This window comes from Triturus cristatus, chromosome 1_2 (assembly GCF_964204655.1).
Source record: "Triturus cristatus chromosome 1_2, aTriCri1.1, whole genome shotgun sequence".
NCBI classification, from domain to species: Eukaryota; Metazoa; Chordata; class Amphibia; order Caudata; family Salamandridae; genus Triturus; species Triturus cristatus.
In genome coordinates this window covers 843,564,930-843,579,342 of record NC_140580.1, presented here as the reverse complement: position 1 = coordinate 843,579,342, position 14,413 = coordinate 843,564,930, and the positions used below count along the sequence as shown (strand labels likewise).

Genomic DNA, 14,413 nt, shown 5'->3' with positions numbered 1-14,413 from the left:
GCTAAAACATATTGGCAAAGCCAATAGTTTTTGCACAGTCCAGACCTATTGGTTTTGCCAATGCTTGTTTAGATATGTAATTCACTAATGGGGAACGCTTTTATTTAGGTGTCCAGGCTTATTTTTTGTCTCAGTCCACCCTGTATGTATCACCTGTTAAATCCAAAATTTGAAGGTAAAACTCCAAAAAGACAGCAGACCCGCTCAAAAAGCCTCTCGGTTATAGGGCTCCTTCCAGACTTTACCATAAAAGACATAAATGGTCAAATTAGAGGTTTGGGAGAATTTTGTTCAGCATGTCGCTTCATCAAGATTATAAAAGTAATGGGCATTATGTAAGTTGCTAAGTTGAACAGGCAAATTAACTTAGAGGACCCGCGAGTGCTGTGACACCGATTTCACCTAATTTGAGAAAAAATTATTTACGGGATCAGTCGCTTGAATCTTTTATTGACTGCCCAAGCAACAACAATACTGCCCAAAGCAATTTTCCATAATTTGAGTCATTCTACTTAACGCTCATTACTTACCCTAGAAACATAGGGGCAGATTTACAAGCCCCTTGCGCCACTTTTGCGTCATTTTTAACATGGGAAAAGTGACGCAAAAGTGGCGCAAGGGGCTTGTAAATCCGCCCCATAGATTTTTTCAATCTATTTAAGTTCAGACATGCTTAACACAATGATCGTGAATCACGTGTTGGCTAGCAGTTGGAATACTTGATTGTAACTTGGATTTTCTTTGCAAATAAACATTTTTATTCTTCCATTTGCAAACAAATTCTCTGAAAGCTTCTAATTTTTGTATGTATTCAGCACCTGTTGTGCCTTAGGAGTGAAGCATGTTGATCTCTTTGAGACTATTTCAATTGAAATGACAATTGATATTGTTGAGATGGTGTACAGCAGTGAGATACCTGACAAGCCTGCGAAATTCACGAAATTTTCTTTGCTGAAATACGTGAAATGCCCAAAAAGTTATGTGAATTTATGTGTTATTATGGAAAATGATGATCTGATATTTTGTGCGATTTTTTAAGTGTGCACTGCGTCCTCGCCTCCAATTTTCACTTGAGGATGCATTGAGCACAAAATCACGTGTGGCATTAACAACAGTCACTTGTACTCAGTTCATTTGTATTATTCCCATGCCAGTTTGGACTGGCCTACCAGCAGTCAGGCGGTTCCAGAGGGACTGTCTGACTGATCAGACTGTGGGCCTGTTTTATGGTCTGCTGGGCTTGTTTTTACTGACAATTTTCCAAATATTAAAACAAACATTGCATGCAGCATGCTAAAATCCATGCAGTCTTCTATACCTTGCAAAACACTTATACACCCTGGGCCGTATTGACAACAAAATGATGCAAGCCATTTTGCTGCGCCGAACTGCTTCATTTTAAAAGCACAGGGATGCATCATATTGATAACAATATGACGCATACCTGTGCTTTCCACTGTGCTGGCGGCCTGGGGCACAATTGGCTGTCAAGCGCCAACGTAGGCACCCTTGCACTATGGTGAAACGTCGGCGAATTTAGTGCATCAAAAAAAGTGATGCACCAATGTTGCAAGGGACTTGTAAATAAGCCCCTGTGTCTTTAAAAGTTCAAAACTGTCCCAATTTGCAACAAAGGGACACTTTTTAAGCTATCTAATTCACTAATGGGGGCCACTTTTATTTTTTATTTTGCTGCCCAGACCTATATTCTGTGCCAATGCCCACATGATTGGATTTACATACTAGATCTCAATTACATGACGTGCCTTTTGCGTAACAATTGTAATGCGAAATGGCAGAAACTACCTGAAATTACACTGGCATAAATGACATTTTGCCCAGGCCTAGTACCTAAAGGAAGACCAGGAGCAAGGTGAGTGAATGAACGAGGCCCCCTTAGGGAACCTTACAGGGAGCCCCCCCTAAGGTTCTGTCACGCCACTAAGTAGCAAATTTCCTCATCATCAGGAACAGCTCTGGTAGAGGGCATATTAACAGATGATGGCCTTGTTTTACTGTCCCATGTGCCTCTGTTGATCTTAACATCTTCTCGTTTACCCATTTCTATTCATCAGAAACTTTCAATGAATTCCATTCACATTTTTAATTTGTAGAAAGATCTGATCCATGGTCGGGTCGTTCCCCGAAAAGGAGATTAATAGATGGATAGATGAGAAAAGGATGAGAAGAGCAGAATATACTGCAGGTGCTTGAGAAGACTTTCAACATTTTCCTTTAAGCAGGAGAAGATGGCATCAGCTTGACTGCCCATAAGACTTTGGTAGACTCTTCTCGAAGAAAGCTAGCGGAGGAAAGCACTGAGCATGGCCTCCCTCAGGTTGTTGACTAGTCATGGTGTAGTGACTGCCTTCTAGGCTTCTCTACGCCTGCAGGCTAGGCCATCTTCAGGTGTCTAGCGAAGGACAACTCAGAGACCTTTGCACTATCAGCCGGTCTTTTTTATACTTCTAAACCTTTCATGATATGGTGCAGCACAGGAGATTCGGAGACGTAGGCTTTGAAATGATGCCTGAGTAGGCCCCATTATTAACAGAATAAGACTTATTTTGAGTTAGAAGATCACTAACATTGTGGACGGTCAAGGCGGAAAATCTTACAACCATAACCGCAGCCTTCCAATAATGACCCAATCACCTTAATGAAAAATTCACCTCATCTAAGAAGGCTGCCAACAGAATGAATAGACTTTTTTTTTATTTCTAGCACACTGTAGTGAAATAGCAACCTTCGTTTTTAACATGTCTCACAGTGCTTCAGGGATGTCATTGGGCGGGTTAGTTTTAGGAATAGAGTCTTTCTCCACTGTTAGTTATTTAGGATCAGGTATGCTTAAGGCATGCATGGAAAATATGCATCTAGTGCATGGCCGTAGTGAAACCTCATAAAATAGAGCACTGATGCGCGGAAGCCGTTTGCGAAGATCGAGGTAGCAAAGGCCACTGTTACACCAGTGGGAGAGATGGTGGAGTCATCATGAGTCTTATTGGCCACTGGTCAGCTCACAACACATAATTGTAGCCATCCATGATGAGTAGATGCCAACTAGGCCAAAACTGGCAGACTCAGCAGAGTGCAGCCACAGACCCGGATTGAGGTTCACATCTGAGGCAGACAAGGAGCATCAGTGGGACGCCTACAAGACAAAATAGTGAAAGACGTGATAAACTGGTCTCATTACAAAGGGACAGGCATACATCTTCCACTTTAGGGGATCTTAAATGCTCATTCCTTGTCAATCACACCTCATTTCATACCCTTCACTTCCCACTGCTCTCTTATTAACCATCATTCCTCACCCTTCATTTATCATCCATCACTTCTCATTCTTCACTCCTCGTCCGTCAGTTGTCACTCCTCATCTCTCTGGTCTTATCTGTCACTCCCCATTCCTCACTTTTGATCTCTCACCATTCTCTCCCCAACCCCAATCCCTTCCCTGATCAGCCCAGCCCTTCACTGTCTTAGCCACAGCAGCACACAGACAGGTAGAGAACTGGTACAAAACAACCGGGTTCTGCAGAGATGGAGCTGGTTATGCTCATTTCCAACTCCATCAGTTTGAATCTGATTCATTCACATTTAAACTTAAGCCAGGGAGTTCCCCTGATGGAGTAGAACTGCTGTATCTCCAGACCTTGCATTCCCATTCTTTGTGGTCAATTGTTCATTATTTATTTCCTTCTTTCTTGTAAATTTCCATTCACAGGAGCGCGTGTAGTGTCTTCTAGTGAGTTCTTCCTATTTAGTTCCACTAGGAACCCATGTTTTCATGCCCAGGGGCAGTTGTGCAACATAAAGAATAATGTTGTCTGCATTGTGTTATTGATACTGCATTTCGGTGTAAAAGGGTGAGATCAGTTCACATGGCCACCTGACTCATTCTTGGGGCACAGTTGCAGGAACTAGCCTTTTCAGTCACAGTTATGGTGTGAGTGTAAGGTTCAGTAGTAGTGTTGTCACAGTTGGCATGCAGGCACCCTGTTCAGTTCTCATAGGTTGCTGCAGGGTGATCCCCCATAAACCAAGGAAGTTCTTCCGGAGGGAGCCCTCCACGACTTTGTAAAGTGGTAGTAACAAGAGGGCATCCTAAAATCATTCAATGCCCATGGATGCCCTTTCTACACAACAACAATGCATTTTGTTAGAATTTAAGATGTTATTATTTAATTTTCAGAAACTTTTCAGTAATAGAAGTTGCACACTTTCTTACCACATTTTAATAACAAAGAATTATAAATCAGCAATGCTCGATAATCACATTTCTTAACTAGTAAACAATTCTAAAACAAAATTCAAAACACTGCTTAATGTCTTACCCATCATCCATTACCTGCATAAATGAGGCCCTCCCTTTTCATACAAAGATTTGACACTCTTGAAGCTTAGGCTCACACGTAAGGTAGGGTAGGGTAGGCGTAATGCGCAGCCTACCAGCCAATTGGAGAACACCACCTCAGTGACAAATCACATCTTATAAATAACTGAGCATCAGCTACTAACTCTAGAATCACCTGAACTTGGTGGCCATTTCTCGCATTATTTGGTGCCCCATGCCTGTGCCAATAAAATGAATTGTCAAAGGTGACCAGACATTGTCTTCAGTCACTCAAAGTGAAAACGAATGAGTTACAGGACTTGTGGCAATAGCAACTTCTGTGACGAATGGACTGACGGAGTGTAAATAATATATACACAGGTTACGACTTTCTCCAGGTGACTATAACTGGCACCTAGGCCTCCATCCTTTGCCAGTACGACTAGTCTGGATGTGAGCCGTATGATGGAGGAAATTTAATTGAAAGACTCTCGGGTGGATTCAGGATTCCCCCCAAAATGGAAGCATTTGCACTTACCAACAAATAGTGGTTTTATGTCAGAATCTCAATAATGAAAGTTCAGCGGATGCCAACATATCAGCAGTGAACTGGTCAGCATGAGCAACTGGCTTAGTTCCAATGGTCTTACAGATACATTCAATATCTTTCCAATCAATATTTTTTAATACTGTGATCTTCATTTTATTAAAAAAAATGCAAAGCCAGACGCTGAGAGCATCCCTCAAGATAGATTTCTGGGTGAGTAGTACGTTGCATCCAGCCTTCTTAATTTGTTTGATCAAATTCGAGATATATGCTTTCTCTTCACGCAATCCTATGTCCATTTGTGCATTGTCTGAGGCTACAATCTGATTTTCCAAATCAGTCTTTGGAGCAGACAAGCAGAACTGAATGAGACCAATCTTTACCTTCACCACACAAGATACTCCAGTACTGGCCAACTTCTGAATCAACACCAACCATTCAAACAGTTTGCAATCATCAATAGTTCCACCTAGCTTCTTGAAAATGTTCAAATCTCGAAGATCCACACGAGTAGCTGTAGCTGGGTCAAGCACGTCCATCACTGCATCCACACTCATTGGAGAAAGCAGACTAGAGTATTGAGAAACCACCTTTGAGTTCAAAGAAGTAGTTGCACTGTTTAGAAACGTTTCTCTGTCATTCAACAGAACTGGTTGAGACATGTTGGTCAAGACTTCAATCCCCTTGTCAACAGCCTTCTGGAATGATTCAGAGATAATAGTAGGATGGATTCCTTTTTGAAGAAGCTTTGAGCAGGCATCCAAGAGGGCACCAGCAACAATAACAGCAGATGTTGTGCCATCACTAGCCTCACTGTCTTGAGCTTTGGACAATTCTACCAACATTTTGGCTTCTGGATGGAAGACCTGCATCTGCTTCAGAATAGTAGCTCCATCATTTGTTATAGTCGCATCAGGCATTAATGTTAGAAAGGTTGGAATTTCCAATATCTTGAAAGAGTTAGCCGTTCAGCCTTTATTGGTATCAATCCGTTCTTTAACACCTGCTACTGAAGCTGTCCTCAGTATTCTGAAGAACGGTGATGTGGTGTACACTAGATAGATCAGGGCACTAACAAAATTCTGGCATTGAAAAGATAAAAAATTCTATTGTGTTTTTGGAACTGATGACCGCTCTGGACCCTTTCCAAATAAAACATTTCTGCTTATTGCAAATAAATTTAATAAGTCTTTAGTTTAAAAAAAAAAGAATTGCAATAATGAAAATGTCATCTGACTTAAATATTGTGGACTAAAAACCGTTCAGAAAAAATATTGCTCAATTGGGTGTAAATTATATTTTTGGATGCCAAACAGGTTTGGATATTCTAGTACCTTGCACAGATTCTAAATCAAGACCAAAAGGCACTACTGAATGCCATTTAGAAAAACCCCAAAATAGGGATTATGAAGTCTCCAAGTGGCACTTAGCCAATAAAAATACATAATGGTCTAGGTTTGGGCTAGGATCCCACTAAATAATTAGCTCCATTTTCATGAAAGTTCTACTTGGTGACTTTCCAATCCCTATTTTGGCGATGTTAGGCTTTGCTTAAAGGGGACATAGTTTTGGAGCAGACTGGTCAGTGCAGAATTGTTACCAATCCATGCTGACAGGTGGATATGTTATTTGGCGCGAGTATCAAAAAAGCCTGAATTTTTCACCTTGAACTGGAATGTGAAGCCTTCTGCTCCTTACATACTGGCATAAGCATTCTTCCTTTATGTCCTACAGGAAGGGATGTTATTGAAGAGGGGAAGAGGAGAAAAGAGTGAATAGGAAGTGTGACTTGGGGCAAGTGCGCGGAGGGTCGATGGGCAAGGGATAACAGAATAGGGAGAGATGAGGTTGGTGGGGTCCATGCAACATCACAGACGACAGTGACAACTGGAAACAATTTCAAAATTAGAGTCAGGGGAAACGTTATCGCAAAAGGAACAAATGATGGACGGAATGCTGAACAATGCAATGCAAACATTCACCCCCAGTCACAAAGATCTGTCCATCAATTGTTCTTTTAGAAGGAGAAAAGTAATAGGTCTCTACAAATTAAATGACTTGATTAACAATGTAAGGTGGATTCAGATCAAAGAGTTTAATGATGCTTTCACTTTATAACTGGCTTTTATCTGCTAAGACTGTCTTATACAACTTGGTACGTACGTAAAAGAGGTAAAAGAGCATTACATTTGTAGATTGAAGAGCAATAATTTATTTTTCATCTGGTGCATAATCATAGCCAGCACATTATACTGTACCTTGCACCGTTCTGTGCTCATAAAAGAGTGCAGACCTACCATAATATTTTTCACCAATCTCACAGTGTATGTCGCTTTTATAATGTTTATTTAAACAAAAGAATAGCATTCATATGTAATGTTTTTATAGCCTTGAAGAAGCCCAGGTATATGCACCAAAAGCAGCGAAACATGTTGGCTGTCTGGATGACTGTGATTATATGCCCTAGGAAAAATAAATGATTGTACTTCAATCTAAAATGTAATGCTCTTTTGTATACATACCAACTTTGTAGATCACAGACTTAACAAAGAATAACAAGTTAGAGAGAGGCAACATTGTTAGTTTAATTGTATTCGGTTCCAGGCTGACCCAACTCCTCCCGAATGAATTTCGTCCTCACCCTAAACCTATGAATAAGCCTAATTAAGGGAATAGAATAGTGCACCGGAGCTGCGGGGCCTCTTCGTGTAGAATAAACAATTTAATGAGGCTGTCATGGAGAGTGATCTACATTTTGGGAGATTGCCCAGTTTCATTGCACACAAGTCCACGCCCCGTCAAACCCTAACAAGAGGCATATCAGCAGTGGTGCTGGAACAGTTTTCAGAGTGTGGGTGCTGCTATGACTGCTATGTCACTGAAGCCAAGGGAATTAAAGCGTCACACTAAGAACAAGTGTAGCAAACGAGCCACACCCATTTAGCAGGAGAGTGGCATGGGTGTGGTATTAAACCAGTGGTGTGTTTTGGATCACACTGTCGCATATATAACACTAAATTATGGTGTGCTCGGACACTGTCATTTACAGACAGCACATTTTCACTGCAATGGCCTCTAAACTTGCACAGATACACTGTCTGTCTGATTAAACTATAGCACACAAACGATAATGTGCGGAAATCAGGTTTCACAAATATTTCACATTTGTGCATCACCAAGTAAAGTGTCTTGATGTGTCTTGATGGTAATACAATCTTTTGCTATCATACTTCTGAATTACAATAAAACAGTGTTTCATTTGTGCTTTTCAAACTGCTGATATATTTCAAATGATTTGTACAGTTTATCTACAGATGTATACATTTTGTTGTGTGTTATAAAAAATTGACATCCTACAGCCTTTCCTTCCACACTCCCTGTACCCAAGCAAAATTGCCCCATAGTTCACTTCACAAAATCATCTCATTTTGCAGTCAGAGAAATAACAGTAAACACCAATCCCAATGTTAAAACAATAAGCAGAAATTTGACAGACAACATAGCCTGGCATTTAGCCTCTGGCTTTGAACCGTAGCAAATGTGACAAGATAAAAACAAAATGTAAAGGCATCTTATTTGCTCATTCACCTTCTGAACTCAAGCATGGGTATTGTGAGGGTGCTGCAGCACACCCCACCCAACCCTACTTCAATTGCCTCTACCTATTAATTGCTTTATTCTACCTCACTATTGAACTGTTGATCATTACAATGCTGGGGATGAGAAGGAGATGGGACGAGGGTGGTTGAGGGAGTGTTGAACACCAGTGCATGCGGCATGTAGAAATAACTGATGGAAAGCAGTTAAATTGAATGACTGGAACAAGGTCGAAGGTCGACTGCTATATGCTTGACCTTATTGCAGGCAGCTTGGTGCACCCCTCTGAAGGCTGGTGCCCTGGTATGGTCTAGCTCTTCCATGACAAAGGCTGGCCTGCTAATAACCTGACAAAAAGTTGTACAAAAACAGTAAGGTTTGCAAGGCGGTGAGTCCAAAGCTGGCCACTGATAGAGCTTTCAACCTGCTGTTGTTTTTGCTGGTGCTTTGGGTGGTTGTGATAATAAGCAGGAAGATGGCCGTGGAGAGGGGTTGAGGGAGTTAGATGGTTTAGAGATGGTTGAGAGAGAGTGAATGGGGCAAGTGTGGGAGAAAAGGACAGGGCACATATAAAGAGGCATATGCATATAGCGGTAAATGAAGTGTGAAGGGTCTGTGGCCCACAAACCTGCGCACCCAGGGGCAGATTTATGTTCCCTGGCGCATCCCTGCAAATCAGCAGGGATGCGCCAGGGAAGATGCATCACGCAAGTTTGCCCTTGCGCCACCGCAGATGCGCCGCATTTACAATGCGGTGCATCGTGGCGCAAGGACAAGCAGATGTGTGACGCATCTGCCGGCGTAAGCTGGGCGCAGTGCTGAAGTTGTGTCGCAAGTGCAATGCAACTCCAGCACTGTTCCAACCTGCCCTATCCCTAACATGGTGCGTCACGCCTTACGCCAGGCGACGGATTTGACGCACCAGCGTCGGAAAAGTGACTGTGTGAAATCTTGTAGATTTCACTGCATCACTTTTCCGAGGCTTTTTCCTACGTAACGCCCACCCTGCATACATTAAACCTGACGCAGGTTTAATGTGGCGCAGGGCTTTACAACGTGACGCATGTCCCTAGATGCGTCACGTTGTGAACCTGTCGCAGCATGGCGCTAGCTTTGCGCCGCCGCTGCGTCACAAAAGTGACGCAACGGCGGCGCAAAAGTGGCGCACGGGGCTAGTAAATCTTCCCCCCAGTGAGGCTGCTGTCTTTTCTGGGTCTGGAGTTATTGCTTCTGTAGAACAGACCGTGACAGAGCCCGGGTCAGAGTTCAGCCTTGGTTCCGGGGTGGTAGAACATAAAATGCCTTAAGCATTAGCAACGCAAATCGGCCCTGCCTGAGTAAGCTGGTGCAATGGTTTATTTTTATTTTATGTCAAACAAACACCCCAGAAACAAGAAGAAAACACTCAGCTGCTTAAATGTGAAGTCCATATGCTTGCAATACAAATTTTACTTTGGAAAAATAACCATGTCTAGCAGAAGTGGGGAATAGAAACCCTTTTCTTCTTATTGAGCATCACAATAAAATACGATTCTTAGTGACAAAAAGAAAAGGCAGCATTGGATTTTGATCGCTGTAACGTGAATACATTATTTTACCAATCCTAGTAGAATAAAAAAAGACAAACGATAACCTGGGTGCTGAAATACACATCTTTGCAGGTGGATGTGCACGTGACTAGACCCAGTGCTGTCACTCAGAGGGTGAAAGGCAAAGGTTTAAGCGGGCTCGAGGACTGCACCGTGCTGTATGCTGTGGTGGGAGAAATGTGAATGACTTGTGAAGAGACCAGTGGATAAAGAAAGCTGGCTGAAATCCCCTCTATGCAAGTATATACACATGCATTTTTCCTTTATGATTTTCTTTATTACATGACACTGGTGAGACAACTAATGATGTATCTAGGCCAGACCCAAAAAAAACTACTGTACCCCAACACTATTATTTTTGTGGTCCTCTAAAGCGGAAAAAATATCACATGTGAATTAGAGAGCTCTTTAAAAATTTCTCTTCTGTTACCCACTCGCTAATGAGATATGATGCCCCAGTAGATCTACGTTATATCTCACCAGGAAGTATCCATATTGTTAAGTGAGCACACACTTTATCTCAGGACTTTAATGTTCATTCTAACCCCGGAGCAGTGACAAACCACAAAATGATTTTAGTCACCGGCAGAATGTGATCGGGCCCTTGAGTCTCCCATATCTCACAGATATTCATTGGTCATGGTCTGAATGTTGCTCCCTGAAGGGTTGGGGGTTCCCTGCGCCTCTGCTCTAAAGTGCACCCCTACTTCCACAGGTACTTCCACAGTCTTTGACCTCAGAATGGAACATTTAAACGCTAGATCCCTCATTGGACATCTACCGTAATGATTAATATTACCCTGGAGCTAGTTGACCTTACACTTGGTGGTAGCAGGGCCCACCACCCTGACATTGCATCCCACCCCACCTCTATGTTACATCCATATAACCTAACCAGACCCATGTCAGACCTTAGAATGGAATATCAGCCACACCCAGGGTCCCCACAGCCTCTTAAGTAAACAATCCTATTATCCCATTGGTCCAAGACCGATGCACCAGACATTTGAAGGATTATTCAGTACCACCCTCGGCCCCCTCGAAACTGACACTCGGAGAGTGGCTCAAGCACGCAACCTCCTCAGAGGTCTTCATCCGTCCTGCCTTAAGCAGGGACAGTGAGAAGACAATATAGAATATGACCAGCCGTCCTTCGAGCTGCAAATGCTAGGTTTGGACAATGTTTGTTGTCCTTTGCCATGTTTGACGAGAAAGGACTCCTATCCCACCACACGCTTTGCATTTGTGGTATTGCCTTGACAGAAAGATGGATGCAAGAACAAAACACAAGACTGCAGCAATTGTAGCCCATAATATCCCAGTGCCAGACTAAGACTTAACTTCTTCTGCACTTGCATCTGAAGCGACGGGTGATGGAAAGTACATGGAGATGAGACATCTGAAACTATCAGCAAATACATAATACCCATCTGGAACTGATGGTTTGAAGTGGGCTGAGCAAAAAAAAATACCTCATTCAATGAGTGCCAGAAAGCTAAGATTGGTTTAGAAGAGTAGAGCGTGCGGGTCCTGCCCTTGCTTCTTGTACAGCTCCCCTGAGAACTCTCCAAACACCAATTACTAACACTGCATCAGGCTGTGCGCTAGCAAAATATCTATCTGCAGTATTTTCAAAGGCGCTCAATAATGGCCGCCGCGAACCCAGGCTTTGTTCCAGCCTCCTGCTCTCCTGGAGAAAGGGAACCTAATTATCTCACAGAGACTTTCTGCTACTAATCTGTCTGCTCAGCCGAGGGCTCATTCTTGTTACCTGACCCCCTGCCGGGCAAAGAGTCCTCAAGCTCACTGGGACTTCCTGTGACGCATTTTTGTCTACCGGAAGGCCAAGACTCTGCTTAGAAAGCGGTAAACAACTAGGCCCGCGCACAGCGAGAGTCAAGGTTTGTAATGTTCAATAGGAAATACACATGTCTGGTGTAGGCTGGAGGTTGTAAATGAGCAAAGTCCTCCTGCTGTTCCAACCAAAGCAGTCCAGCAGGGCTCATTATAGGTAGAGAAGTTGAAGTGAAAGCTGTAGTGTCGGTGAATTGGCATGAGTCAGACATACATGCAGAGGGCCCATAACCAGCTTCTCTCGCTCACACCCCAGGGCCAGCAATTATTTACTGTGCGAGCGGACAGGCAGCCAAACAAGTTATATGCCACGTGCATGACACAACACAAGTGGATTTCAAGCAGAAAGACATTGCTTTCCATATGTGAAACCCATATATGTAGGATCTGGAGAAACAAGTTGGAAATCCTTGAAAAGACAACAGCCAAATACCCCAACTATCTCCCATAGTTGTCACAACACGATCATCTCACAAAATACGCCCAAATGTATTCTAGTGGCAACATCGCGGCAGATCTGAACAATCTCCAAGTACTGTAAAAGCTTAGCTGCTCGCCCAGATATCCCCAAGTAAAACCTCATCCAAGCTTCTGCAGTGTGCCATCATCACTACCATCTCGACACGTGTCGACTTATATAATTATCTACTCTGGTTTATACTCCATACCATCCCCATGTCATGTTACGTACAATTTGTACACTGATGTAAGCCATTTCTGCTCAAAATGTCAGGCTACTTATGTTACCTATATAAATACATAAAAAAGCAGTCGCAAGTGTGATCCTTAGCTGTGAAATTTGTTAGAAAATAAAAATACTCACATAGAGTCCCTGCTTGTAAGAGAGAATCTTTAAGTCTAGGTTGAACATGAATCTGGATATGGAGCTTCCAATTTAGAAGACCGATATGAATTTGTGTGCTACCATTGGTCGCAAATTCTATCAGAGCATGAGACAGTATCGCTGAAAAGCTCAAATCAACAGGAGGGCTGCTCCCTAAAAGTCTCTCTCTACGAACTAAATGGTTATAATAGTGTGAATGAGTAACAATGTATGCTTATGATTACAAGTACTCCACACCCAACTGTAATTGTGTATTAATGCATTGTAATAATGTAAAATGTCAATAAGCAATAAGAAATGTAAAATCCCAATAAACTAATTTAAACAACAAAATTAATTTGTGTGCTACATCCTGCCTCGACCTGTGAATGGCTAAGTGGTTATAAAGTCAATAGTCTAACTCTCACTTCACATCAAGCCGTTGACATAGCTTACCAGAAGGTGCATCTAGTTGATGCCAGTCTATAAAGATTGTATGAATAAACAGCCATCTGATCCAGACAATCCATTTGATCAATATTGATCACTTGTTGACTGGCACATTATATACTTCACCCGGCCCAAGATGTCTGCCATGTTCTGTGACAGTTCACCAATCACAGGACTCTCGTAGTACTTCTGGATGTTTGTCCAAATTTAGGAGTGAACTTACAAATACAATGGACTGAAGCACACGAGTACCTCACAGACCTCACTCTCACAATAGAGCTGAACACCTCGGTGTAGGCCATGTTAGAAATCTGAAGTACAAGTCCACTTGGAGGGAAAACCCATATATGACATCAGCATTTTGGTTTGTGCTTACAGATGTCTACACAGGATTTTGGAAGCAAAGAGTTGAAACCAGTGGCACTTACCTAAAGCAGGAGCAGGTCCTGACAAGCAGTTTCTTGGTTTCCATTCTTGAACACATAACCAGATACATATATTCGATTGATGGGTCCTGACAAGCAGTTTCTTGGTTTCCATTCTTGAACACATAACCACATACATATATTCGATTGATGGGCCCATGGCAGGTGTAAAGGATGCTGATGATTAGTGATAAAGGGCTCTTGGAACCCTTACTAGTCACCCTAATACCAATTAAGAAATATTAACCAAATTAATTACAACAAACAACTGAATATATTAGTTGATGTTAGATACTTTTCAAATTCACATGGGTAAAGCCCCATCCCCACACAGTATTGACTTTTTTTTTTAATCCTTTATTTATGAGTTCGAGTGAACCAACATTGCCACAATAAACCTTTGTCACATCATGCAGCGTATCATGAAGAGAACAGAATCACATCAATATATGCATCAACAACTGTCTGCACAGGAGCAGTACATCAAGCTATGCAGAACAAAAGCATCTAACTAACGCGATCATCTGGCACCCCTCCACCTCATCCCAAGGCCACTCGGACCTTTAGTTTCCCACGTCAGTAGATTCATTGCTCGATGAATTGTCTCCACTAGCCAGAATCCTGTCTCCCAGGGCTCTCTATGTTAGTACATCATCCTCTACTTTCGCATCTCTCCTACTTAGTTTCAGGTGAATCTCTTCTGCTATTGACCATTCCTCAACGTCCCTGTGCCAGCTCTCAGTCTCCAGGGCACGCTGAACCATCCATGTTATGGCCACTCTGTGGCGGGCA

At 42.4% G+C, this 14,413-nt stretch overlaps 1 pseudogene; it reads right to left on the bottom strand.

Moving 5' to 3' along the window:
- Window positions 1-4,894: 4,894 nt before the first annotated feature.
- Window positions 4,895-5,803, bottom strand: LOC146868128 (T-complex protein 1 subunit delta pseudogene; annotated as a pseudogene).
- Between the last annotated feature and the right edge of the window lie 8,610 nt (window positions 5,804-14,413).